Genomic DNA, 6,000 nt, shown 5'->3' with positions numbered 1-6,000 from the left:
CAAATTAAATAGGCTGAGTAAATAAAAAAATCTATGTTTTTTAAAGACTAACTTATGCTAAAATCTTTCATGTTCATTTAGAATCATTTTAAAACAGGTTATTAAAAAGAAGCTAAATAGTTTTTGTATTTGTATGTCATTTATGAATTAACAAATTGCATATGGTACATAAAATAAGAAGCATTTCATATACTTAAAAAATAAGTATGTACAAGGCAGTATTACAAGCACACTTGAAAATACTCAAATAGAAAAAAGGCTGCATTTAGTATCAAATCTATAAATAACTTCCAATCACAAGTGTCTTTTATAACTGTTGACAAATGCATTTTATTGCAGAATTAAAACAGGTTATTTCACAAACATCTTGGCCTGATTATTAAAGAGCCATGTTGTGAATATAAATTTCCAAATGTGTCAGAAGAAGTTAATGTTCATTTACTCAATTAACAAAAATGACTTCCATAAGCACAACTAGAGTTCTCTGCTGAGCTCAATTTTTATTTTTATTTCTTTTACAGTAATAATTTATGACAATTAAATGTCTGGAAAGTCTGGATGTGAAACACAGATGTGTCTGATCTCCATATAATTTACTCTACAAATGCTAGCGTGCTTACAAAGATGAATAACAGGAAAAAAAAAATCTACCTAGCAACAGCAGTCCAGAAACTAAAACACATCAACAAAATTATGTAGCAACACTACAAACTCATCTGTGTTCACCAGTTTTCATCTCTCTCTGCTCTCCTATAGGCTAAAGGAAAAGAAAGAGAAGAAGAAAAGGAGGAGGAGGTGTTTTGTTGTCATTCTTCTGACCTGAGCCGCTCATCTTCCTCAGAGCTCAGCGGGAGCTCGGCCGGCGCTCGCCTCGCCTACCCAGGGTCCTTTTGGTGTGTGCATATCATTTGCATACATTTGTCGCCGGCTGACGAGGCCTCGCTCTCATTAAAGCCTCGTCTCACAAATTCCCTCCCAGAATCCTGCTGGTCCCCTCCGCCATGAATCCGTACCTGTGGCGGTGGTGGTGGCCGCTGATGATGGCACGCTGCGGTCCAAAAGCAACCAGGCGAGGGTGAGAAGATGGGGGGTGGGTGGGTGGTGGGGGTGAGGAAGGACAGAGAGAAAAGAGAGGAGATGTAAAGGAAGAAAGGGCAACAGTTTCTGTGCAGTGAAAACAAAAGAGAAAGCAAAGGAGAAGAAGGAAAAAAAAACTGCGAGAGGATAAATGAGTCCTCTGTGTGCGGTGGAGCTCTCTCTCCCTCTCTCTCTGCCTCACTCTGTGTACAGCTCTCTCACTCTCTTTCTGACTCCTGAACCAGGCTCCATTTTGTGTTAAGCAGCTCCCTCTCATGACAGATCTCTGCTGGGGTCACGGGTCAAAGTTGAGGATAGGGTCAGCTGTAACACAACATGCAAGGGAGCTCTGCAAACTCCAGCTCTTCCCCTCACAAGTTTCTCCTCTATCAGTCTGTTGCTGGCCGCCAAAAAGTGCTTCACAAGCTTCAGGCTGATGAACTGTTGCATCTTTAAAGCATAAAGATAAGCTTTTTGTCAACAAAGCCCATGAACAGAGCAGAACTGACGATGCATTACTGGACATTAAGGCTGCGAAATGGAAAAACGGTTGGGCGTCACATACGATCCAGCACTTTGACTAATAGATCCGCAAGTTAGAGGGCTTATCAGACTCAAGTGTGGAAAGTTTTCACAGTGACAACCTTTCAAATGATCCCAAGGGAAACACGTGCGTTGCAAAAGGAATCCAGTGTGTGCTTGCATGTATTTGATTGGCCAATGCAGCAGTCTGTATGATGTTGCAGCCATTATTTTTGCCTGACGACACTGCATGCTTTTGTCAGATCACCCTCACTGCATCAACACACTGACCTCTCTGAAATGAGAGATAATGCTGATGTAGGTCCTTGTAGGTAGTGCGTTTCTGAATATATTAAAGGTATCAAGGAACTAGGTCATTTATAATGACTATACAACACAGAGTTGTACAACAAAATGAGAGTTATAATCCCTTCATGCAAGACTCAAATACAACATATACATAGATAATGAATTAAATTCAGAGTGGAATAGAATAAAAATGAAAGTAAAAGAAAAGAAATTCACATAAACAGTTATTTACCGATAAACATGTACACTCAGGAAATAATTCAGGTTTTTAGGTTTAATGTAAACCGCAGTAACAAGATGGTGATGACAACAATATGGTCAACACCTTCACATGAAAAGTTTGGCATCTGGGAAACTTTGACTGTGTTTGAGTATCATTGATGTAAACACAGAGTCCTCCCCCTGAGTCTTGTGTGTTGCGTCCTGTCCCACATCCAGGGAACAGAATGGGGACCCAGGAACAGGAGCAGTCCCTGATTTCCCGTTGCATGGTCAGCCCAGGTCCCATTTTGTCCATTTCATTTTCCTGACTGGACATTAACCAGGAACAGCCCTGAGTTCTTATCCCCACTCTCCTCCTCTCCTCCTGAGGTGGTCAGCAGCAGTGCATCTGGCCAATCTATCTGGGTGGTTGAAAGATCTGCCCTTGCTCTTGAATCCAAATTCCACACCTCCTTTTCTCATGGTTACGGGTGTACTTCTGTTAAAGGTGATACATGCTTCATGTAGGAACTATTTTCTTCCTACAAAACTACACCCACCAACCGTGCAGAAGCAGGTATGCATCTACTCATGAATGAGAGGCTAAAGCTCAGCCGAGGTGGGCGCCATTACTGTTTACTGTTTGCCTCTCATCCATGAGTAGATGCACTCTTTCCTTTGCACAGTCATACATTGTAGTTTGGAAAGAAAATAGTTCCTGCATGAAACAGGTGACACCGAGGTCTGTGGATTGTCTTGAGTAACCAGATCATGATTGCTGTTGACTTTTTCTGATTTTTTTCTTTTTTCTTCTTTCTTTTTTTTTGCTCTTTCAATGTTTTCTAGTTTCATTATATTCAAGAAAAGACAGAGGAAAATATCTGTTTTTGATGTTTGGGAGAACTGTCCCTTTAAAACATCCAGGCACTGTAGTTTTTAGCAAACATTACTCAAACAGTACTAAGTAATACATTTATTGAGGACTATTTTCATACACATTAATACACATTTGGCATGTATTCATGGCAGTAGGACAGCGTTCATGGAACTGAAATAAACCACACAGTGCAACATGTTCATGATAATGAAGGAATATTCTAGCCTGTGCAACAGTCTGGCTCCCTTATGTGTTTTTATTAGTTTTTGGACAATAATGGAGCTTTATGGCAGAGAGGAATAAGATACATCGTGCTTCGGATACAAAGAGAAATATTTAGTAGTTTAGTAGATCAGCTCATTGTTGGTTTTGGTCTTTTCATGGGAAAAAATAAAGAACAGACAGAATATCATCAGTCTTATCCTTTAAAAGTTTGGTATGCAGCCATGAAACAGAAGAGCAGAGGGAAGAGCTAATGAAGTCAAAACCATAACACACTAAAGGAATTTATAGACATACTACATGTATGTACTGCTAGTACAGGCATGGACACACACACACACACACACACACACACACACACACACACACACACACACACACACACTCATGCACAAAATGAATCAACACATAGTACAAACATGCAGACAAACCACATCAGTCAAACCTCCACACCACTGAACACAAGTGGAGGGCGAAAAACAGAGAGAGAGCGAGAGAGGGAAAAAATGATGAAGTCGGACTTGAACATCAAACAATAAACAGTCCATTAAGTCTGTGGGTGGAGGGGTTTTGGGGGGTGTGTGGGGGGGTGGGAAGGCAGATATTGGGGAGGAGGGGGTAGAGGAATGATGAGAGTTTATTTAAAGCATGGTGACCCCGTGGCCGAAGGCTGCCTCGGTGCAGGGATGAATAAAACTTTAATGGCTCATAAAACACAGCGACCCCTTCTCCGAGCCCAGCTTCACAGCGTTTATTCCTGCTGAGCCAGCCAATCAGAATGCTTCAATCTCCAAATACAGAGAGGTAGACAGAAAGAGAGAGAGAGGAGAAACAGAGGAGAGTTAAAGGAATAGTTCAACATTTTGGAAAAAATAGCTTATTTGCTTTGTTTCTAAGAGTGAGATCAGGAGATTAATAACAGTCTTGTCATGTGCGTTAAAGGACCAGTGTGTAGGTTTTCGTGGCAACAGTGAGCTGGCAGATTGCAAACACCTCACCTCAATTTCTCCCAAGCATGCAGGAGAAACTATGGTGGCCACAAAACTCACACAAAAGGCTATATCTAGAGCTAGTTTGGTTTGTCTGTTTTTCGGCTACTGGAGTCAGGGCTAATTACCACATGTAATTTCTTTGTTTAGCTTATACGTAAATTAAAAACCACAATTTGAGATTTGTAATTCTGTGCAGCATCTCTGGGTTCAGCATCGGTTGTCAAAAATCCTCGCAACTTTTGATTTAGGTGTTTGTAGAGGTTTAATGGCAGCAACCTGCAAAGACAAGACTTCAGGACTCTGCCAATATTTTTTTAACACTTAAATTATAGACTACATCATTTGAATTTGTTTGTGCTGTGGTTAAAAAAGTAGGGGATTGTTTGGTCTGCACCAGAGTTCAAGTCTGGTGCTCACACCAACCCAAATGACCAGCACCAACAGGGTAAACGTACCGTACTGACAACAATTTGTAGATGTCACTCACTGAAAAAAATATTAATAAGCTTATTTCCAAAAACTTTGATTGAGTATTTTTTGTAAAAGGTAGACAAAAGTAAGCAAAACTAACTTAAAGACGAGAACAGAAAATGGGACAGAAGCTGCTGATAAAAGAGGAGAGTTTTAGCTGTGGCAGTGGAGATAGAAAAATGGACAGAAAAGGGAAAGCAGCTTGGAAAAGGACAGTAAAGCAGAGCCCACAGATGAGGCCTTGCTATTTATCCTGGTAGAGTTTCACAGTTTCACACAGATGTCCACATCACACACACACGCTGGCCCTTAACCTTTTTAGCACAACACTGCAAAGGTACAAACTATCACCAGCGGTTTAATCAAACCCATGTGAACTGTACGTGTTTTGCCAAGCACCATTTGCCTCTCTGGAAGCGGTCCTGTGACAATCTGAAGCTGGAGTGTCAATCCACGCTGCCATCACCCCGGGGTGCTGGGATCTGTAAACAAGCAGCTGTCACCTTGTTTAACGCTCAGCCATTTTCTTACCCACCACTTCACTCAATCTGTGATGTTCACTGAATTCCAAGAGTCATTATGTTGATGTGTTGAAGTGTGGTAATTTGCATTTTTAGTAGACACTTTTCCCAGGATTACTTTAGCTAATTCTACTACAGTTAGCAATGGCCCACATTTCCCAGAGTACCTTTTGTCAAATCACAAAAAGAAGATCTAATTTACGTGAGATTAAATAAATAATAGCAACTATCAATTGTAATAGCAATAACAATTGTAGTTACAGAGTTTGCCACTTTTACCAGTCCAATTCTTGGAAAAGTGGCTATTAAAAGAGGTTGTAACACCATCTCTTACAGTTCTACACCTACAATGTGTAACAGTGGTGGTAATGTTAGCTGTACTAATATGATCTTTACTACTATCTGACTGTAATCTGTGAATTTGTGCTGTTATTAGTTATTCCAGCAGGCGTATCATGTCTGTCTCATGTTATCTGTACATGTAGGAGTTCAGGCTGTTCACTCTGATTTATGGCTCTGGGGTCGAACTGTGTATATTTACAGTCTCATGACCTGAGAATGACACTCACTGGGCTGAACAAGCAGGGGAGCGAGGGGTAGGGAGGGTTACGGGCTGTAGCAAACACACACATATACAAACACGCATTAAATGTTTTGTCTGATATGGTCACGAGGGAATACACATCTACTCTGACAACACAGACGCTGACACGAAGAAGAAATCGTCATGAGCTTAAAAACATGCAACCGCATGTGTTTTTCTACTTTTTTTCATGTATCTTCTGCCAATTTGCATCAATCTTCTTTT

At 40.8% G+C, this 6,000-nt stretch overlaps 1 long non-coding RNA gene across 1 annotated transcript in view; it reads right to left on the bottom strand.

Annotated features, from left to right (window-relative positions):
- Nucleotides 1–305: 305 nt before the first annotated feature.
- The window catches only part of LOC146315667 (uncharacterized), an 89,536-nt gene continuing 83,841 nt past the window's right edge, over nt 306–6,000 (bottom strand). Inside the window, exon 4 of the long non-coding RNA XR_014771862.1 lies at nt 306–1,048. This is a non-coding gene — a long non-coding RNA (uncharacterized LOC146315667). The remainder of the gene's footprint in view (nt 1,049–6,000) is intronic.

The sequence above is a fragment of the Lutjanus erythropterus genome, chromosome 14, assembly GCF_056507025.1.
Source record: "Lutjanus erythropterus isolate fLutEry1 chromosome 14, fLutEry1.hap2, whole genome shotgun sequence".
In the NCBI taxonomy this organism is placed as follows: domain Eukaryota; kingdom Metazoa; phylum Chordata; class Actinopteri; order Lutjaniformes; family Lutjanidae; genus Lutjanus; species Lutjanus erythropterus.
This window is presented reverse-complemented; position numbering and strand designations above follow the sequence as displayed.